General features: G+C 43.9%; 1 protein-coding gene across 1 annotated transcript in view; it reads right to left on the reverse strand.

Annotated features, from left to right (window-relative positions):
* Positions 1-22,657, reverse strand: part of LOC127659870 (collagen alpha-1(XXV) chain-like) — a 136,374-nt gene that overhangs the window by 110,073 nt on the left and 3,644 nt on the right. Inside the window, exons 2-4 of the mRNA XM_052149831.1 lie at positions 22,293-22,319; positions 16,775-16,801; positions 797-856 (exon numbers count right to left, since the gene is read on the reverse strand). The gene's annotated coding sequence lies outside the window, so the exon portion shown is untranslated. The remainder of the gene's footprint in view (positions 1-796; positions 857-16,774; positions 16,802-22,292; positions 22,320-22,657) is intronic.

The following is a 22,657-nucleotide window of genomic DNA, read 5'->3' on the forward strand; positions in this document are numbered from 1 at the left end:
ACCTCATGGGTGTTAGGAGACCCACTCTGAGAATGCCAACCCAAGGAAGCATGTCAACTTCTCCTCAATGAAAGCACTGTCGTCACAGTGTTCTTTGAAGCCAAGGCAATCTCGAGGAACTGCACACACTGAAACCCACCATGTCAAATTATTTATCTTTGTCTGTAGCCTATCATTGAGATATCTGAATAGTCCTACCATCTCAAAGAGGCACCTGTAATTACGAAACAAAAAAATTATTCTGTTGTCGTAGATTGAAATATCGCAGGGTATGACCTACTAATTATATGATATGTGTAATTCTGAGCATTTAAGCAGGTGGTGAAAGAATCATATTTTTGGGGGGGTGGGGTGGATATGTGGTGAACCAGAGGAATCAGCCCTGAATATATCTTGCCACTTTACTTTACCCCTTCATGCATCTCACTTGACTTTTTCCATTTGTAAAATTCAAGCAGACACTGGCCAGACTGTTCGGTGGTTTGAAAATTTGAATCTCGATTGTAATTAATCACACATCACTGGATTATGGGAAAAAATTGTTGCTTTACTGTGAATGTATGCATTCCTGTCACCACACTGCATAATGACACCCCTGGAATCGAGAGAGCTGGTGGCTTAGGGTCATAATGAGTGAAATTACTTTTTGATTGGTTGGACTGGATTTATCAGACACAGTTGTGTTTGGGCCAAGTCTGTCACCGCATCGGCAAAGAGGACAAATGCGCTGTTGATATATCTCAGTGTGTGTGCCATCCATAGAGTATGCCTGAACCGTTTGGCCATGCCAACAAACCTTCACAGTCAGGATTTGATTGCTGTGTAATGCAGCCAGGGTGGGTAGTCCAGGAAGTCCCTGGGGACAAACAGCACAGAAATGGCACAATACAAACACAAGCACACAGCATGACAATACAAGCCATTGACTCCAAACAAGCAGAAAGCGCTTGGCTGTTTTTTACATTAGTTTCACATTAGTTTGACTCAAAATGTCAAAAGTTTAAACAACTATTCTTCTAATTGACAAAGGGGCATTTACACACTGGCATTTTAAAGACGCTGAAATAATTTTGATTTAATCTTAGTAATACACTTAGCCAAACACAAATCATAGTTATTTTAACTTGTTTATGTGTACTTTTGTATTGTGTGCCAATATCCTTAAAGCTGAAATGTCTTTCTTTGTGGTGAGGGAATTTTATATTTGATTAACAAAATGCTGGTAATGTTTGGAAAACTTGTATGTGTTTTTGCCCTAATGAAAATAAATGATTATTGGAAAATCTACTTAATGGAGGATTCTATTCTTAGAATGTAACAAAAGAACAATATATTGGTAAAAAATACAGGAAAATACCATGTTTATGGGATATTCCGTCCCACAATGTTATGGGAAGTAATTTGAATTGTATGGCTCATTTAGGAGATGGAAGCAAAAGAAACCACACCATCTTCTGTTTTGGTGCTCAAGAAAAAAGTGCTTGCAAACAAAATACACTCACAAAATAAAATAGTGATAACTTGGAGTAAATGGGTCCTTTGGAAAAGATATAAGGCAGCAAAGTTCAACCACAAAACTTCATGCAACAAAAATAAAAGCAGGGAAAGATAATGATAACTCTGTAAAAGTTTATTGTATTACAAATTTCTTCTTTCACACTGCTGCCTCTGTTGTCCTTGTTTAACGATAGGTTTGATCAGTTTGTATGGAGACAGCTAGACTTAGCACTGATCCACGCCATTTTTTACAAGATGCCTGTGGTTAATATAATCCAGCTTTATGTGCCCCTAGCCTGGCTACCATTTTAAACCCACCAGTTCTACTGTACTCATTAATGTGTTCTTACTGTTATGTTCTCTTCCTGTGGGAAAGAAATAAATGTCTTGACAGAGGAGCCAGCCTAAGAATATTTAATGATTTTTTTTGCTCAAAGCAAGCAAAGAGTGCATTCAAATTGCCCCCCAGACCCATTTACTACATGCGGGTTTGTGAATTGCTTAGAATTTATAGATATCTAACAAGGACAAGGGTGAGAATGGTAGTGTCATATTGGTTCACTTAGAATCCTAACAATTTGCAAATCATTCTGTTTTGCTGCATCAGATGTTTTGTTTTGCTGTGGGTTTGCATGTATAGTCTGTGCCTGAAGCCAAATAAATGTAATAGTAGTAAACTAAATTGGCTATGAGACTAAAAGCCAAACTGCCCAAATTGAAGTAGTGCACATGTTGCTCCAAGCCAATATAATTTCCACTTATGAATATTCTAATGTGATGGTATTCAAAAAGGTTTCCATATTTATAATCTTTTGACTGGTCCAATAAAAAGTCAAGAAAACTTTTTTCTCTGTGCTTTTCACAGTGTTTGTTTGTAAATGCATGCACTGTGTGTTGTTCCCTTTACAAAAAGCTTCACTTTGATGCTGCGCTGCTAAGCGCTACGGGGAACAACTCTAGCTGTGAACCGAGCTGAAATAGTGTGTGTAACACGTCAATGAACATTGACTGGAATTTATAGCCTCGGCTGATGTAATCATTAGATGCACCTGTGGCCAGGCTATAAATGGATACGTCACCAGGTGTCGTTAGAAACTCTTTTTTCAGAGCGATTCTGTTTCTGTGTGTGTCACAAACCCTGTCAAAACTTTCTTTCCTCTGTTAGAAGTTAGAATCAGTTAGGCAGTGTGCAGTGAACATTGTTCTCTTTTCTCTTCTGTTTAGAAAATATTATATATATATATTTCTAAAAAAGAAGAAAAAAAAGAGAGAATGACTGAAAGCCGCAAACGGTGCGTGTTCCCCTCTTCTCGCTCTATAGCTGAAGACAACACACATGCTGTTTGTTTGGGGGTAAGAGCACGCTGCTCTCGCGTTGCAGCAGGGTGGGTGCGAGCACTGCGATTTGCTTTAACCTTCAAAGTCGACTGACGCACTAGATCGTCAAAGTGCGCACCCCTGACATATCTATTAAAAACTTCGGAATGGATCAAGGTATTAACTTACTTTTTTTTTTTTATGAAAAAGCTGCCATTCGACTGCATAGACTGTGTTGACTTCCGCGAATGATAAGCCTTCCGTATTTTTTCTCCCCTAACGCAGCTGGTCCTTCACATGATCTCGAAGCGCGTTCCGACGCTTCTTCGGATCATGAGGTGGATCGCGATTCTCTTCCCGCCTGCGAGCTTTCCGTCCACGATAGAAAATCTACGGAGGAATTGCTCGATGTTGTTACTCGTGCAGTTGCCAGATTGGACTGGCCACGTGAAAAAGAGACCCCCAAACGCTCCAAATTAGGGGATAGATTTTATCTTCCAGTCGAAGAAAGGGAACGCCTCATGGGTCCCTTCCCTTCTTTGATAATCTCCATGAAGAGCTTTTTCGCTCATGGAGAACCCCTAAAAAAAAAATAAATAAAAAAAATATATATATATATTTTCTTCCCGTGTTCACATACCCTCGACATCATTATATTCGACTATCGTGTGTGCTGAGGCACGGGGGTATTCAGTGATGCCGCCGGTCGAAGAGACGCTTGCGGGCTATCTCTCGCCGGGTTCGGCATCGTAACTTAAGAAGCCCTCTCTCCCCTCAAAGCCTTGTAGGACAACCTCCACTTTAGTGGGAAGGGCTTATCAAGCAGCAGGTCAGGCTGGTGCTGCTCTGCACACTATGCTGTTTTACAGGCGTACCAGGCTGACCTCCTGGACGACCTGAGTGTGGGTTCTGCGCTTGACGAGCAAGCCTCAGACCCGCCTCAGTCCTGACTGAAGGGAGGCTCAAAGGCAAAGCGTGGCGAGTCGTGCTCCTCCTCACAGGGATTGGGGACAGTCTCGCCGCCCTCACCAGCCCCGAAGCAAGACCCAAGAGAAAACCCTGACGGTCTTGCGCCTAGATTAGGGGGTAGCTCCCCTCGGGACGGGGCGCATGCTTCACTTCACCCCTCCCAGTACCCCTCAAAGCCCCTCCATTCCTGCCACCTCTTGGTGTTTCGGGTTGCAGAGGCTTCCGTCAAAATTGGGTGTTTTCGCTGTTCCTGTATTTTATTCAGGACGCGAAACACCCGACAACCCCTCAACAGGAAGTGTTAAAATATAATGCCCATCTCAGAGATCCTGGCAGCGTGGAAACTTCTGCCGGATATATTCTTTTCTGTGGGTCTTATAAGGGCGTCAGGATTTAATTCACTCGCCACTTTTCCGTGTTTCAACGGCGTGTTCTCACTACCGTAAACCGGATTACTTTTTTTGTAAAAACAAAAAACTCAATCTCCTGGATAAAGGGGCCATGGTATGTGTTCCCCTTCCAGAGAGAGAGTTAGGTTATTACACTAAATACTTCCCGTTTCCCATGGAGGGTGAGGCGTGGCGTCTGGCTTAGATCTTAAAGCTTGAACTACCCATGGGTGTTCAAGTCCAAGATGATGCCTGTCAAGACGGTCGTGTCTCAAGCCCTACAACTCGTTTGGCTGGTCACCATCGATCTTATGACGCACTTCTATACTTCATTTAGAAGTTCTGCCACAACATGGAAAGTTCCTGAGGTTCACTTCCGGGGCGAAGTCTTCCAGGGTCAGGTTCTTTCACTCAGCCTAGCCCTTTTTACCGCACATTCACAATGCATGATGTAGCTGGCTCTTTGCGACTCCGGGCATCTGCATTCTGAATTATGTAGACGACTGGCTGATCCTAGCGCAGTTCCAGAAACTGTCAGTTCAGCACAGGTACATCGTCTTAGCTCATCTGTTTCTCTGGGGTTGAGGCTCAACGCCAAGAAAAGCGTCCTCTCTCCCACTCAGAACACTGTCTATCGGGGCATCGTATGGAGTTCAATCACAATGCGGGCACAACTGTCTCCCGCTAGGATTGAGTCCATTCAGATCACCCTGAGCAAAGTCAGGCTAGGTCAAGGTTGCACTGTTATCAGTATCAACGATTTCCAGGTCTCAGGGCGAACGCGTCCACGGTGATCCCTCTGGACCTTCTGCTCATGTTTTTGTTGTGGCCAAAAGCCAGGGGATTTCTTCCAAGGGCCAAAACCCCTAGGCTAAATAGGGTTACGCGCCTCAGGCTTTGTTCCCTTTCTATGTGGTTCAGACCCTGGTTTTCTGCCTTGGGTCCCACTCTAGGTGCGTCTTGTTGTCGCAGGCTGCTAACGACAGACGCCTCTCTGATGGGCGGGGTGGCGGCCTTAAGTGGTCGTCCAGCTTAAGGGGATAGGAGGGTCGTCAGCTCGGTTGTCACAGTCACTGTCTTGGGTTGATGGCTGTATTTCTGGCCCTGAAATACCTCCTCCTGAGGCTGCCATGTCTTGGTGCGGGTGGACAATACAGCGGTAGCCTCTTACATAAATCATCAAGGAGACACACGTTCTTGTCAGCTGTATTTCTGACACGTTGGGTTCTCCTTAGGGCCCAGGGCAAGCTCCTGTCACTCAGGTCAGTTATATCCCTGGATGCCCGTATATGGGAGCAGATTTACGGTCCAGACAGAAAATACCAACGGAGGAGTTAAGAACTCCGCCCTAAGGTAGTAGTTGCCCAGAGTTCGCCAGCAAGGGTTTTTGCCTCTTACTGATAGCACCGCGCTGGCCGAACAGGGCTTGGTTCTCGGAGCTAATCTCTTCCCTCGACGGCTCGCCTTGGGCGATTCCGAACAGGAAGGATCTTCTATCTCAGGCACAGGGCAATATTTCATCCCTGCCCCAAATTGTGGAATCGTTCATGTTTGGCCCCTAAGGGTACCAACTGAGGGACACAGGGCTCTCTCCTGAGGTTATCGAGACCTTTTTAAATGCCAGGCTTTTTCCACTTGGAACAAGTTTGGGTGAGATCTTAGGGCAGAAGAGGACCTCTTCGCCTCTATGAATAGCGCAATGTCTCATATACTTCTCCCTGAAATCACCCAGCCCCCTTGGGTCTGGACGTTAAGACACATACATGACCCAGAATGCGTCTGTATGCGTTTCTTTCCCCGGTTTCTCTGCTCCCGGGAGTCTTGGCAATGTTCACCAGCAAGGGTCTTGCCTCCTATTAATGGCGCTGCACTGGCCGAACAGGATATGTTTCTCAGAGTTAATTCCTCTCCTCGACGGCTCGCCTTGGGCGATTCCAAACAGGGAGGACCTTCTCATCCTTGGCCCGAATTGTGAAACCTTTCATGTCTGGCCCCTAAGGGTACCGAATGAGGTTCACAGGGTTTTCTCTTGAGGTTATCGAGACCATTTCAAGTGCTAGGGCTCCCTCCACTTGGAACTGATCTGGGTAGATTTTACAGGACAGAAGAGGACCTCTTCGCCTCTGTTGATAGCGCAATGTCTCCTCTACTTCTCCCCGAGTCGCCCAGCAACCCCATGGAGGGGCTGATCATAGTAACGCATTCATAGCACAAATGCACCTGCATGCGTTTCCATCTACTAAAGTTCTTAATACAGAACCAGCTAACTGCCAGTTTGCTTCAGTTCTGGATTTTCTGTAGAAAGAACTGTCAGCGGGCACTTGCCTCGCCACTGCCAGGTTCTATGTGGCCACTGCGGTTTGCCATGGCTTGGTGGGCGGGGTGCCCTCAAAGAGGCATCCTCATTATTGCCCGGGCCTACGATATGCGTGGTCAAGCTTCGCCAGTAGGTTTTAGGGCACACTCTTCCAGAGGGCTCTCCTCCTCTAAAACATTGGCTAGAGGTCTCCCTCTGCAGCAAGTTTGTGATGCGGCAGGTTGTCCTCTCCGCACACATTCATTAGATTTTTATAGTTTGGATGTTCTGCCACTCCGGGCTCTTATGCCCTTGAGTCGACATCTCAGCTCATGCCTGGACAAGTTTGTGATGCGGCAGGCTGGTCCTCTCCGCTCACATTCATCAGTTTTTATGACTAGTTTGTGTTGCGATAGGGTTCTCTTCGCACACATTCATCGAACTTTATGGGCTAGATGCTTTGCTACTCCGGACTCTTATGCCCTTGAGTCGACATCTCAGCTCATGCCTGAACAAGTTTGTGAAGCGGCAGACTGGTCCTTTCCGCACACATTCATCAGTTTTTATGACAAGTTTGTGTTGCGATCGGGTTCTCTTCGCACACATTCATCGAACTTTATGGATTAGATGCTTTGCTACTCTGGGCTCTTATGCCCTTGAGTCGACATCTCAGCCCATGCCTAAACAAGTTTGTGATGCAGCAGGCTGATCCTCTCCGCACACATTCATCAAAATTGAATGGTTTAGATGTTTATGTTACTCTGGGCTCTTATGCCCTTGAGTCGACATCTCAAGCTCATGTCTGAGACCTCTCGCGTTTTTGTGAGTACACTGCACAACCGTAGGGGTCCGGACAGCCCCAAGTGCGGCGGCGTGGGTATTGCATTCCCCGTAGTGCTTAGCAGCGCAGCATCAAAGTGAAGCTTTTTGTAAAGGGAACGTCTCGGGTTACATGTGTACCCTGAAAAAAGCGGAACAAGATGCTGCGCTGCTTTGCCGCACTGGGACGTCCCAGGACTGCTCTTCAAAAAGAAGTATCTAACGACACCTGGTGACGTATCCATTTATAGCCTGGCCACAGGTGCAGCTAATGATTACATCAGCCGAGGCTATAAATTCCAGTCAATGTTCATTGACGTGTTACACACACTATTTCATCTCGGTTCACAGCTAGAGTTGTTCCTCGTAGCGCTTAGCAGCGCAGCATCTCGTTCCGCTTTTTTCAGGGAACAAGGGTTACACATGTAACCCGAGACGTTTTAACACTCAATTTGCTCAATTTAAGCAATTATGATCAGATAACAATGCAAAACATGCCCCAAAATAACCCAAAAAATGGTCCAAATGAAACAAATCATTATTTGATAAATTACTACAGCCATATTCAATAGAAATAGTAGGCAAATGTCTCTTTAAATAAAATTACATTTACAGCCTACTCTCCATAGGTGGTAACAGCTTAATGTTAATTGTCCCAGGTTTTTTGAAAAAAGCTACATTTATAATAAGCCAATTTTACATATTAATGAGACATTTAACACTGAAAAGAATAACAACTTAATTTAAATATCTATTTCAGCACATTTAGCATCTGGTTAATCTGGAATGCAGGCGGTTAGTGAATAAGACACTGAAATATGCTGAAATATTGTGCGGAAAGCACAACTGTTTAGTGAATTCACCCCTTTGTCTTGAGCTGGACTTTTTCAAAACTTCAAACACACTGTGCAGGACTAACACTAATGAATTATTAAGACCACACTCTAACAACCTTTAAAGCGTCAATGAATAAAGCTAAAGTAACAGGCAACCATTGTGGACTCAAACCTGTGACAGTACAGAAAATTCTGCCTGTCCATTAAGATTTAAAAAAATGTGAGTAAAGCATGAGGGAAAGAGGACCACACATCTCTTTCAATGGCAGAACTATGGCACTAATTCAAGTTAATGATGGCACAAAGCTTGGGTGGCAATACTTGTAATTGTATAAGCAGTGAAGGTTTATTTGCTATGTAATCACCCTTTGACCTTGTGACCCCTCACCATGGTAAATTTGCCTTTCAACAGCCATGATCATGCCATATGTGTTACCTTTAGTGATGTAGTGGCTGCTACCACACTGTTCCAGGCCTTTAACGCACAAAACTCTGGTGTATTTTTTGACTGCTGCTTGCTATTTTTCACTCCCAAAATGTAAAATCTCACCTTACACAAATACAGTGGACTAATTGTAAAAATGAATCATCAATATTTGCTAACAAGTTTCTCAGATGACTTGTATAACATGCATTTCTGCTGGATTACAATTTTTTGTTTTCTTGTTATCTGAGATATAAAATTGGATTATCTAACCAAGCAACTTGACAGAAATTAAATATTGTCCCATTTTAAAGAAAACAGCCAAAGTAAGTGTTGATGTAGAATTTGTGGCAATTTGCGGCTTACAGATGCAGTAATGAGGTCAGACATGTTTGTCTTTGTTGCCTTAAAGGACCATATTTCACTTTGTGATACTTTTGATAATCATTTGGATTGTGGCGTTAGGACAACTAAATAAACTATACAGTCACATAGAATGAGTGTTACGAATGGAGGCAGACGAGGAGAGCGGATCTAAATGCAAAACTTTTATTAACTTAGACAATCAACAAACACAAAGGAAAACCCTCAATGGGGAAATAAACACAAGACTGAGGAAAACGGGCAGGGAACACACACACCAGGCTAACAACATTCAACGATAGACAGCGACTGAACAAACAGACAGGGTTTAAATACACGGATATAGGAAGGCAGGAACCAATGAACAAACAGAACTCAAACAAGATAACAAGGGGATAAACAGAAACCAGTGGCAAATTAACGAGGGCAGGTGAAAACAATGAATGAGAACACGAACACTAACAGGGAGACTGTGGAGCTAAACAAGGGACAAAAGTGAAAACTACGGAATATAAAAGTGACAAAAATGACAACCAAGGGGTAACAGTGAGAACAAGACAAGGTATGCCTAACAGAGCCCCCCCTCAAGGATCGGATTCCAGACGATCAACAGTAACATCACATAAAACAAAAAAAACAAAAATGTCCATAGACTGGGGGGCACAAAGGGCAGGCAGGAAGTCCAAGGGGGCACAGAGGGCAGGCAGGAAGTCCAAGGGGGCACAATGGGCAGGCAGGAAGTCCAAGGGGGGCACAGAGGGCAGGCAGGAAGTCCAAGGGGGCACAAAGGGCAGCCAGGAAGTCCAAGGGGGCACAAAGGGCAAGGACAGGTTCAGGTGGTCTGGGAGCTGGCCAAAGGGCAAGGATAGGTTCAGGAGGCCTGGGAGCTGGCCACAGGGCAAAGACAGGTTCAGGTGGTCTGGGAGCTGGCCACCAGGCAAGGATAGGTTCAGGTGGTCTGGGAGCTGGCCACAGGGCAAGGATAGGTCTGGGGGACCTGGGAGGAGGCCACGGGACAGGGACTGGTCAGGGGGCCTGGGAAGAGGCCACAGGACAGGGACCGGGTCAGGGGCCCTGGGAAGAGGCCACAGGACTGGAACAGAGTCAGGAGGCCTGGGGAGAGGCCACGGGATGGAAACAGGGTCGGGGGGCCTGGGAAGAGGCCACAGGACGGGAACAGGGTCCGGAGGCCTGGGAGGAGGCCACAGGACAGGGACTGGGTCAGGAGGTCTGGGAGGAGGTCACCGGACAGGGGCAGGTTCAGGAGGCCCGGGAGGAGGCCACAGGACGGGAACAGGGTCAGGAGGCCTGGGAGGAGGCCACAGGACAGGGACTGGGTCAGGAGGCCTGGGAGGAGGCCACAGGACGGGAACGGGGTCAGGAGGCCTGGGAGGAGGCCACAGGACAGGGACTGGGTCAGGGGGCCTGGGAGGCGGCCACAGGATAGGGGCCGGGTCAGGGGCCCTGGGAGGAGGCCACAGGACAGGGGCCGGGTCAGAAGGCCTGGGAGGAGGCCACAGGTCAGGAACAGGGTCAGGGAGCCTGGGAGGAGGCCCTAGAAGCAGAGACCTGGAAGGCTCTGGCGGTGGGGCCGATGGAGGTGGTGCCATAGGAGGCTCTGAAGGCGGAGGCCTGGAAGGCTCTGGAGGTGGAGCCGTAGGAGGCTCGGGAAGCAGAGCCCAGGAAGGCTCGAGAGGCTTGAGGGCCGAAGCCCTGGGAGGCTCGAGAGACTTGAGGAGCGGAGTCCTAGAGTGCTCGGGAGGTGGAGCCGTAGGAGGCTCGGGAGGCGGAGCCGTAGGAGGCTCGGGAGGCTCTGGGAGCGGAGCCATAGGAGGCTCGGGAGGCGGGGCCATAGGATGCTCGAGAGGTGGAGCCCTAGAAAGCTCTGGAGTCTCTGGGAGCAGAGCCGTAGGAGGCTCAGGAGGTGGAGCCGTAGGAGGCTCTGGAGGTGGAGCCGGAGGATGCTCGAGAGGTGGAGCCCTAGAAAGCTCTGGAGTCTCTGGGAGCAGAGCCGGAGGAGGCTCGGGAGGCGGAGCCGTAGGAGGCTCGAGAGGCAGAGCCCTAGAAAGCTCTGGAGCCTTGGGGAGCAGAGCCATAGGAGGCTCGGGGAGAAGGGCCGTGGAAGGCTCGAGAGGCTTGAGGGGCAGAGCCCTGGGCGGCTCGAGGGGCTCGAGAGGTGGAGCTCTGGGAAGCTCAGAGGGCGGAGCTCTGGAAAGCTCGGAAGGCAGAGTTCTGGGAAACTCGGAAGGCGGAGCTCTGGAAAGCTCGGAAGGCGGAGCTCTGGAAAGCCCGGAAGGCAGAGCTCTGGAAAGCCCGGAAGGCAGAGCTCTGGAAAGCCCGGGAAGCTCGGGAGGCAGAGCTCTGGAAAGCTCGGAAGGCGGAGCTCTGGAAAGCTCAGGAGGCGGAGCTCTGGAAAGCTCAGGAGGCGGAGCTCTGGAAAGCCCGGGAGGCGGAGCTACGGAAGGCTCGGGAAGCTCAGGAGGCAGAGCTCTGGAAAGCTCGGAAGGCGGAGCTCTTGAAAACTCGGGAGGCAGAGCTCTGGAAAGCTCGGGAGGCGGAGCTTTGGAAAGCTCAGGAAGCTCGGAAGGCGGAGCTCTGGAAAGCTCGGAAGGCGGAGCTCTGGGAAGCTCAGTAGGCGGAGCTCTGGGAAGCTCAGGAAGCTCGGAAGGCAGAGCTCTGGAGAGCTCGGAAGGAGGAGCCCTGGGAGGCTCGAGGGGTGCTGGCTCTTGGACGGTCATGGCTACTGGCGCTGGCTCTTGGACGGTCATGGCTACTGGCACTGGGACGGACAAGACCACAGGCGCTGGCTCAGGGACGGTCGAGGCTACAGGCGCTGGCTCGCTGACGTCGGAGGCTACAGGCGCTGGCTCGCTGACGTCGGAGGCTACAGGCGCTGGCTCGCTGACGTTGGAGGCTACTGGCGCTGGCTCGCTGACATCAGAGGCGACAGGCGCTGGCTCGCTGACGTTGGAGACTACAGGCGCTGGCTCGCTGACGTCGGAGGCTACAGGCGCTGGCTCGCTGACGTCGGAGGCTACTGGCGCTGGCTCGCTGATGGCTGAGGCGACAGGCGCTGGCTCACTGACATCGGGGGCTAACGGCTCGCTGGCCGTGGCAGGCATGGGCTCTGGCTCGCTGGCCGCGGCAGGCGAGGGCTCTGGCTCGCTGACTGCGGCAGGCGTGGGCTCTGGCTTGCTGACCGTGGCAGGCGTGGGCTCTGGCTTGCTGACCGTGGCAGGCGGAGACTGGGGAGCAGAAGCCTTTCCTCTTCTCCTCCTCCTCCTCCGGGCGGACGAAGCTGGCAACACTGGCTCTGGGACTGACGAGGCTGGCAAGGCTGGCTCGATGGCCGTGGCAGGCACGGAAAGCCCAGAAGCGGAAACCGGGATCGAGAGAGGTGGTTCCCCGGCAGCGAGTTCTTTCAAGACTAGACTCACATACTCCTTCCACGTGAGGTCTCCGGGGTCCGGCAATTCCCTCTGCTGGTGTCTTGGTAGCCCGAGCCGGTAGATGGTCTTCAGGGATGTGTCGTCAAAGCCGGTGTGGATGGCAACAGTGGAAAAAAAGTGGGAGTACTCGCGGTAGGTCAGATCCGCCTGGGCCAGTTCCACAAATAAAGCTGCTAGATCCATATCCTATCGTTCTGTTACGAATGGAGGCAGACGAGGAGAGCGGATCTAAATGCAAAACTTACTTTTATTAACTTAGACAATCAACAAACACAAAGGAAAACCCTCAATGGGGAAATAAACACAAGACTGAGGAAAACGGGCAGGGACACACACACCAGGCTAACAACATTCAACGATAGACAGCGACTGAACAAACAGACAGGGTTTAAATACACGGACATAGGAAGACAGGAACCAATGAACAAACAGAACTCAAACAAGATAACAAGGGGATAAACAGAAACCAGTGGAAAATTAACGAGGGCAGGTGAAAACAATGAATGAGAACACGAACGCTAACAGGGAGACTGTGGAGCTAAACAAGGGACAAAAGTGAAAACTACGGAATACAAAAGTGACAAAAATGACAACCAAGGGGTAACAGTGAGAACAAGACGAGGTATGCCTAACAATGTGAGCTTTCGTTTGATATATAAAACTTTTATATTAATATTCATATTTCTAAATCATCACCTCTAGGTGGCACTCATTTGATACACAAAGTTTTAAAGGCTTTATTTGGTTATTTTATGAAACATAAATTCAACAGTTATTCTATGAAAAGTTCAGATTCTAAGCTTTGAAATGATACCACATATCAGTGACTTTTATGGGGACTTTTACAATTTAAGCATACAATTATCGGATGCTTCTAGCATATGACTATCACATTATTGTTACAATGAGGTTTGCTGCTTGAAGACAACAAGTTAAACATTACATTTTGGTTTGCCCAATAAGTCTAATATACTATGTGTGCACATTTGGTGGAGGTTATGGCATAAATCCAAGGGTTCATGTTTCTTGCAACTGTATATTTATAGGCATTACACCTTGATGATGAAGTTGGATTAACTCCTTTAGCCATAGTGTCAAGAGGCAAATATAATGTTTGCTCCTCAGTTTCATTGGACAGTTCTTTCACAGTGGATGCTTTTGTTTCCATGGTTAAAAAGACCAGACCATTAACTGATCCTATAAATAAAATTTGAAAGTAAGATCAGCATTCTAATCTAACCTAGAAACATGCTAGATTTGTAGTAGCTGTTTCTAATCTTGGTTTGAGCAGTCAAATCAAATGTCTACACTGGTCCCAAAATATATTTGGACACACTTGTGTCTTAATGGCATTCCATTAGATCCAACATATCAAACTAAGTGACATCTGCAACTAAATGAAGCTAAACCTTTTCTCAGTATTAAAGGGGTAGTTCACCCTAAATTATAATTATCTCATCATTTACTCAGCCTCATGCTGTCTCAAGCTTGTATGGCTTTGTTTCTTCTGCGGAACACAAACAAAGACAATGGGGACCAAAACTTTCAAGCTCCAAAAAAGACATAAAGGCAGCAGAAGTGACTCAATATAGAATACAATCATTTGTGTGAGAAACAGACACAATTTAAAGGAGACCTATTATGCCCCTTTTTTACAAGATGTAATATTAGTCTCAGGTGTCCCCAGAATGTGTCTGTGAAGTTTCAGCTGAAAATAATTTATTATACCATGTAAATGCCTCTTTTTGGGTGGAATCAAATACACGCTGTTTTTGTGTGTCTCGTTAAATGCAAATGAGCTGCAGCTCCCCACCCCCAAAATAGCTCTGGTTTCCATGAATACAATCAGAGACAATGGTAACTTTAGCTGCATTAGCCGTGGAATCAGCTAACATGCACATTCTGAAAGGCGATTTGCAAACATTCACAAAATATAAAGTGTGATGCTTACATCTTCAGGATATAAAGCTGGAACATGAACAGTAGGTACCGATCCATGCTTGAGAATCAAATTTATTGAAAATACTGCTTTATATTGACACTCATTCACAAAGAAGTCTGGTGTAAAATTATTTGCACAAACATACACTAATTTTTGTATGTTTTGGGGCACATTTCCTTTAAAAACATAACTTGTCCACTGCGTCTTCAGTGGCTCTGATGTCAGGAGTACATGAAGACTCTTATGTTCACTTTTACAACCAACAACAGAACACTTATGACGTTTACGAAGCGGAGACATTATTCTTCTCACTGTAGCTGCTCCAGCACGGAAAAAAATGGCGGACTGTGTGTAGATCACTCAGGGGAGGATCTTTGATAATATGGTGGAGTCCAACATCAGTCGTGGGCAAGGCCTGCTCTAACGTGATGAAAACCATTAATTTTTACACACTGTTTTTGATTAATAGAAATATAAGAAAGAGGAGTGAGTGGACTTTTAACATTATAGGGTGGTTGTGTACACACACTTTCGACTCATATTTATGTACAAACACCATGTATAAGTGAATTTTGCATAATAGGTCACCTTTAAGTCCTTACTGTCCTTACATTTTGACATCTGGCCCGACTGGAAAACAGTGCAGGCTTCAACAAAGTGATTCTTTAATGCTGCACGCAGTTGCCAGGTACTCAATCATGGTAGTATTATACATTAATCAAATTTAGCATTTTCATTTTCTAGTGTTTATCACCCACATTTTGGCATCTGTGGTAAATTTTAAAAGTACCCCCCCAGTTTGTGTACAGCGCTCTGTGCATTTGTCAAGTGCGAGGAAGTGTGTGAACGGGCTACTCTTATTCTCTTAAGATATAGAGAACAAAGTGATCGTATCGCTTCAAAAGACATGAATTAAACCTCTCCAGTCATATGGATTACTTTTATGCTAACTTTAAGCCATTTTTGGAGCTTGAAAGTTTCGGCTTGACTTATATTGTATAGATAAAGGCATCATAAATCCTTCAAAATATATTTTTGTGCTATAGAAGAAAGAAAGTCATACAAGTTTTAGACAGCATGGCAGTGAGTAAATGATGAGAGCATTGTAATTTTTAGGCGATTTAACCAATTACTTTTAACCAACTGGTCTCAAGATAAACTTTATTGGGTGTACAAAGCCAGTTCTCCTCAAGTTCATACAGTATATAAATATATATGTTTAGTTTTATTATTTGAAAACTCAACAAACATTTTTTGTTATAAATTTCACTTGAAAAGTGTGTTTGTGATATATTTCTTAAAATTAAATATCACTTTGTTTAATATTTTGTTAAATACTGCAAAGAAATGCATAAATTTTTTTGTGTCCAAATACTTTTTGGGGCCACTATATATATTGCACCACTAAAACAATAAAGCCATGCTTTTAAAGAGAAATAATTCAGGTACCACAGACCAGTGATCTCAACTTATAGTAGTGAATAATAACCCAAATGTAAAGCCTTTTTGTGCAAAGATACTTAATCAAATGTACAAGCTGTAGGAAGTCTACAAACTCTCACTGTGAAATGTTGTAAATAAACATAAGAAGGAACAGGGAGTTTTTCTATGAAAAGTAGTGTGGGCAACTATCAAATACAGCCGACAGCATCAGATTAACATGATTAAGATGACTTCTGGCAGGCCCACAGACTAAGGTACATTCAATTTAAAGAAGTTAACATCCGCTTGCTCTCTAGCCTGGTTGAAATCAATTAAAGGCAATTTAAGCTGTGACCCCTTCAGAGTCTGTCCAAGACGTTGATGGATACAGATACAATGCACCAAAAGAAAGATCAGGAGAGGAAAGGGCACTTAATGCAATGAAATTCAGACAAATATCCTTGATAGGTTAGAGAGAAGTTGTGTTTAGCTGAACTGGAGGGTGATCATTTAAACACAGCACACATGCAAGCATACTGGAATGAGATATGCAAGTGGTTTATCTCATAATCTGTCAACTGCAGCAAAGTGCACTCTTCATAATCATCCTTTAAGAGGTGTGAATTTATCAAGCTGTCAAGCAACTGAGCTGGAAATAATTGTGTTCTTTGAAGGAGCTGTTAGTCTAAAGTACTCATATGTCATTGTGAAGTCACAAAATGTTAAGACCTCAATTCTGGTAGAAAACCCTCAGCTATTGAACTGCAACAGGCTCAGATAACATTTGCTTGGACTTTTTCCACAACTGATACTGTATGTCCCCCTGTTTTTAAAGCCAGATAGTCCCTGAAGGATTGCCCTTTCAAAACGGCTCAGGTGTTTATAGTTTTGCCTTTTCAAGCCTTATTCACACACTCTGTTGTGCTTAGCAAGCCTGAGTCAGCACTGTCCACAGAATCCCATGCATTTCATACATGCTACCCACAAGTACATATGGTAGACATAACACACATTCACGAATAGGACATGCAACAAAAAAAAGACCACATACCCGCGGTCCCTGGTCGCCTTGATCACCCTATACAAAAAGAGAAAAATAGAGTTAGAGAATATGATTTTGTAATACAGATACACAGAGCTAAAGAAGAGTACCAGTGTAATTTAAAACACATTGATGATGAAAGTTAATACCCACGACCACAAAAATTAATTGCGGTTGATGGTAAAATCAAGAATAAGAGAGTGTGTGTGTGTGTGTGTGTGTTTGTGTGCATATGGGTCGAGAAATTGAACATCCTCTATGTACCTCTATGAGTTCTTTATGGTTCCTCGCGTATCTGTTGGTGCATGGCTCGGATTCTCTTTAACTGCATTATAACATTGTTAGGGGGCAATGGTGGCTCAGTTGTTAAGGCTCTGGGTTACTGACCAGAATGTCAGGGGTGACCCTATCTGCTCCAGGGGTGCTGAATCATGACCCTGTGCTCTAACCACAGCTTTGTTGGGATATGCAAAAAAAATAAAAAATACAAAAATCACTGTATATGTGCAAATGTATGTGTGACAAAATAAAGGCTTCTAATGGCATATTTCCACTGAACGTTACAGTTTGACTCTACTCGCTTTACTTTTCTGAGTTTGCTTTTCCACTGCTGTTTAGTGCCGCTTCAACGTGGGTGGGATTATAGGCTGATCGGCATAGTTGCGCCGCCTCTACTGCCGTGACATCATCTTAAACGCGACGCAAACATTACTGACCATAAACAATAACACGACTGCTAGCTGTTAGCTGCTAACTCATTTTGCTGCATAAAGCAGTTGTTGCATGGTGATTTTAGACAAGTGTAATGTTACATTGGCCTGGTTGTTTTAGAAGCAAGCTTTTCAGTAGCTGGTCATCTAAATAAAGTGAAGCTTTCAAGCAGAGTAGAGTTTTCGTACATACTCCATCGTGGACTCCAGCCATGGCTGAGTCCAGGGCACTCTATCTCCCATTACCTGCCAGTCTAGATAGCGTCTATTTGGTCCATTTTTCCTTGATGGTTCTGTAGTCACTTTTAAGTTTTTGTTTTACTTTTCCCTACTCTGTTGGTAGGTCCGGTGGTAGCCGTGTATGGCCAACAGCTGAGACACTTCCTGAAAGACTTTTTCGTTTCAAATCTTTTCGTGTCTTTCAAAAATCCAGTGACGCTGGTAATGACGATTCTCTCTGACCAATCAGTGATCTGGAGGGTTTTGACATCACATTTAGTATTAGCTCGGCTCGCTTGGAACCTCAACCGAGGTGGAACTAAAAAAATACTAGGTACTATCCACTGTGGAAAACCCCCAAAAAGCAAGCAGAGTCGAGTGGAGTCAAGTCGAGTTGTACCATGCAGTGGAAAAGCCCCATAAGGCTTCTTCCAAATTACACATCTGAAACTTTCATGCAAATTGTTGAGGAGGCTGTGTAGCACATATAGTTTGCATTGGTATAAATCAAAATTTAGTTTGAAAGTAATTAGGTGGGGGAAGTACTTGCTGTCCAAAAGCAAAGCTAAGACATCTATGCTGTCTTCCAAGATAAATACAAAATAATCTAGCTTGTTTCTTTGGCAGTGCAGCCTTTTGTAAGGATTACCATGGCACAATTTGAAGGATCAGGGAATAGCTTTATAATAGTGTAAGTTCTGAATAATTTCTCCCTGGAACAATATATGCACTGTACTGCTTACTGTTTAGATAAGTAATAACAACAGATTCAAAGATGTTAGGCTCCCAGAGAATGTTCAGTTGTCTCAAATTACTACAGGAAAAGAGCCCACCCAGTTCTTCTTGGTACCATGACCAATAAGGCTTGTGACTCCAGAGTGACTGTGTGAAAGCAACGCTTAGCTTGATGACTCGTCCCTTCTTCATACATTAGCCTAGGACTCTGAAACATATGAGGTGCAAGCATGTTGGGCTGGAATGTCTTCAGAGAGCAGTTTACATTTGATTTTGGGGGTTTGTGGTCATCGTTATGGCAAAAAATAAATGGTAACGATTGGAGCGTGGAGAGCCCTGAAACTCGAAACGGGTGGATCCAATATTGAAACTGTCAGTTTTCTGCATCTTGCATAACTTAATACAGGATTTCCAGAAAATTGTGTAATTGCACAGACTCCACGCACTATCAAAAGTGGATACATTTAGTCCTTAAAATGAGGAATGTGAAAATTTAAAATAGATTCTACACTGGAGGTGACCTCAGGACTAAACCATGGTCATTATGAAAGATTTTCAGGGTATTTGATGGAACAGTAAATTGCTCTGTCAGGCCAGTGGTGCATTGTCGCTACATCTTAAAGTTGTTGATCTTGTACATACATTTGTTTGCCATGCAAAATATCACACTTAGGTATCTATGATGTAAAAAACATTACTGTTGCAATTTAAATTTATGAAAATGTATCTAGAAGCTTACATAGCTAGAATTTTGTTGAAATTGGCTTAATGGCTTCATCTTGGAAGCATCAGTAAGAATGAGTTGAAAATTTGCGCCATATGCCATCGCTTTTCAGCAAAAGTCTGTTTATGAATTTATAGCTGTATTGTAGTTGTGTACTTTTAAGCATTTATTCCAAATTAAAAACCTAGTTTTTAAAATGTTTTGTAGAGCAAACTTAAAATTTAATACAAAATATAAATATCACAAAATATTTCCTAGCAAGTGTGCAGTGTGGCACTTTATTAGGAACACATGTACACCTACATATTCATGCAATTATCTAATCAGCCAATCATGTGTCAGCAGTGCAATGCATAAACTCATGCAGATATGGGCCAGGAGCTTCAGTTACTGTTCACATCAACAATTAGCATGGGAATGTTTTTTTTTTCTCAAAGATTTCGACCGTGGCATGATTGTTGGTGTCAAATGGGCTGGTTTGAGTATTTCTGTAACTGCTGATCTCCTGCAATTTTCATGCACAACAGTCTCCAGAGTTTACTCAGAATGGTGCCAAAAACCAAAAACATCCAGTGAACAGCAATTTTGCGGACAGAAACACCTTGTTGATGAGAGTGGTCAACGAAGAAAGACTAGACTGGTTCGAGCTGACAGAAAGGCTATAGTAATCAAGTAAAATTTTAAACCACTGGCCCAAACGGGCCTGCTAAAAAAAACCTTATTGTTGAGCCCTAGACCTTGCTAAAAAGACCAGCTTAGACTGAGCTGGGGTGCATTTCCCAAAAGCATCGTTAGCAAACATTTACAAAAAGCATTGCAAATTTGTGTGGTTCGGACTTTAGCTCTCCACTTGTGGTTAGAAGCATAGTTCCTTGAAAATGTATTGTAGGGACATCATTTGTCTTTGCTTATGCTTCTATATCTTTCATTCGTTATACTGTATATCTTTCAGTTTGTCAAGACTTGACCACGTTTACATACACTTATGAAAACTGTTTATTTCGTGTTGCGGTATTCTGAAACACACTGAAATGTAATTGCAATTTCAGCCAAATAAGGCATTAAATGCTTTTAAAAAAGCACTTTTTCACATACAGTATCTGTCTGAGAACACAGTTTACGTGTCCTTGTTAATGCATAAGTGGTGTTTTTGAACAGTGCGCATGTCCTCGGGGAACCCCGAAGTCTATTGTTGAAGAAAACCCCACTATTCTGTCCCATTACACAATGTAACATTGTATACAATGACACATAGTAGCCTGGATGCTGCATCATTAAAACACAGTAGATTTCAGTTACCAATGCCATTGTAGAAATTCAGTATGCACAGTAAACTAGGATTAATTTAATCCATGAATAAAATTGGCCAATAACAGGGCAAGGGATTAAGCGATTAGTATACAGCTGGTCAAGTGATGCTATCATGGCTGCCCACATGAGGCGCCCCTGCCCCATGTAGAATAAAATAGCTTTCATAATGTTTCTGATATGACAGAACTCTCCATCTCACATGAGTGGTCATGATTTTATACAAATATTTAAAAATACTATTCATTTCGGTAGAAATAAAACTTTTTAAATTATGAAACAAATTACTGAGTGAACCTTTAAGAAGCCTGATGTGAATTCTAGCACACCAACATCCATGCTGGGGGATCAACATTCAAAACACAACATAAACTAATTATTATTAGTCTTTTTACTAGTATAGTGGTCTTTTCAGCATGGGAATCAAGTCCAATATTGAAGCAACTGAGGAATATCCTTACACCTCAAATAGGCCCAGATGAGCCTCTAAATGTCATTAGCTGTTTCCAGCATGTACTTCTTGGTTCCACAACCAGAACAGTTTCCATCCCAATCTAGATTTGTGATTGTCCATATTTCAAATGTTTTCTTGTGTTTGCAAACCATCATCAATTCTACATCATCATAATCATCGTTATTATAACATTATCTTATTAACTGACTCAATGGTCCACTTATATTTGCATCTACATTCTAATAATGAGAAAAGAAGATTAGTGACCATCAGAAAGTTTGTGGCTTTTTTTTTTTTTTTTTTGCTGCCATGGTCCACCAAGAATGCAGAGCGAAGATTGAGTCTTTCCACTGTGTACTGTATGAGGAACCTCAGACACTTCTATGGTTTTAATCTTTCTGCATTGAAGCTGCGTGGATACTGATTGGTCAATGCTTATAGCGACTAATGAAGACAGAGTGTGGTAATTTTTCATGCTTGGCATCTGTTTTATAAAGAGATACTCTCTGAAGCGTTAAAGTACTTCAGCCTGGGGCCTGGTGGGAAGGCATTAATGTAGTGCACTGTGGATTTGTGTGTAATTTAGATTTAATTTAGAGCCTTGAGGTCACGGCCACTCCATATGCAATGACTAACTGCAGATTTCCATTCAAATCCATTCCTTATGAAACTAAATCTAATTATGATCAAAGTAAAGAAATTATTTGATATTAGACCAGAATGCTTACAGTCGGGAACAGGGAAGTAGGCATAGTGGTATTTGAGCCATATTTTTTATTTTGAGAGTTGTATGCATGTTATACACAAGATATTCTCTTTTTAAGAATGACATGGAACATAATGCTAGGAATTTACATTTTTATCCCTGCCAAGACATTTTCCAATTATCCTGATTTTCAGCAATTAATATACATTTCAATATTTGGGAAGTTGGGCATTTTTATTAATATAAATGAATAAACAAACTAGTAGTATTAATTCAAATAACTGAACTGCAGAGGCCAATTTCAGTTTGAGATGGAAGCATTTAAGCCAGGTCCAGACTAAATCTACAGGCCTTTTAACATTTTCTGCTCTGATTTTGGTGGACAATTGGCGGAATTCTATGGAATACATTTAAACATGTTAAACTCTGTAACACAGACCAGAGAGTACTACACTCTTTTTAGCAAGTTTAAAGACTAATCGAATTAACCAAAATATTTAACTAACACGCAAATGACGGGCACGCATTCCAATTCTTTGGAAATCTGCAGAGCATTCTGTGGAGTTCTGCAAGCACTGTTTGCATGCAGCCTGCTTAAGACATCCACTTCAACTGACATACTGTACATTCATGTACTGCTGATATAAGAAGTGTCATGAAAAGATTCTTACCTTGTCACCTTTTAGACCAGGTGGGCCCTAATGGGAATTGTAAAGAAGAAAAAAGTATTAAAGGTTGTGTTCATAAATTGTTGCAAAACAAAGTGTTACACTAAGATCACAAGCATCTGAATACATACATCCCCCATATCCTACTTATCTATATACAGCATAGATGCATAGTGTTCCACACATGCTGTGAGTTCAGGAAGGCTTGTGAATCGGATTATGCTTTAAGTGTATCATGCTCCAGTTGTTGTACTCAGCTTACAAAGTTTCATGCTTACAAAGTGACCCTCTGCCCTTCAATGTAATGATCAAAATTCTGTACTTTCCTACTTTGAAGGCACTCAACCTTCCATAGTGTTATTTCTTAG

The sequence above is a fragment of the Xyrauchen texanus genome, chromosome 2 (genome assembly GCF_025860055.1).
Source record: "Xyrauchen texanus isolate HMW12.3.18 chromosome 2, RBS_HiC_50CHRs, whole genome shotgun sequence".
In the NCBI taxonomy this organism is placed as follows: Eukaryota; Metazoa; Chordata; class Actinopteri; order Cypriniformes; family Catostomidae; genus Xyrauchen; species Xyrauchen texanus.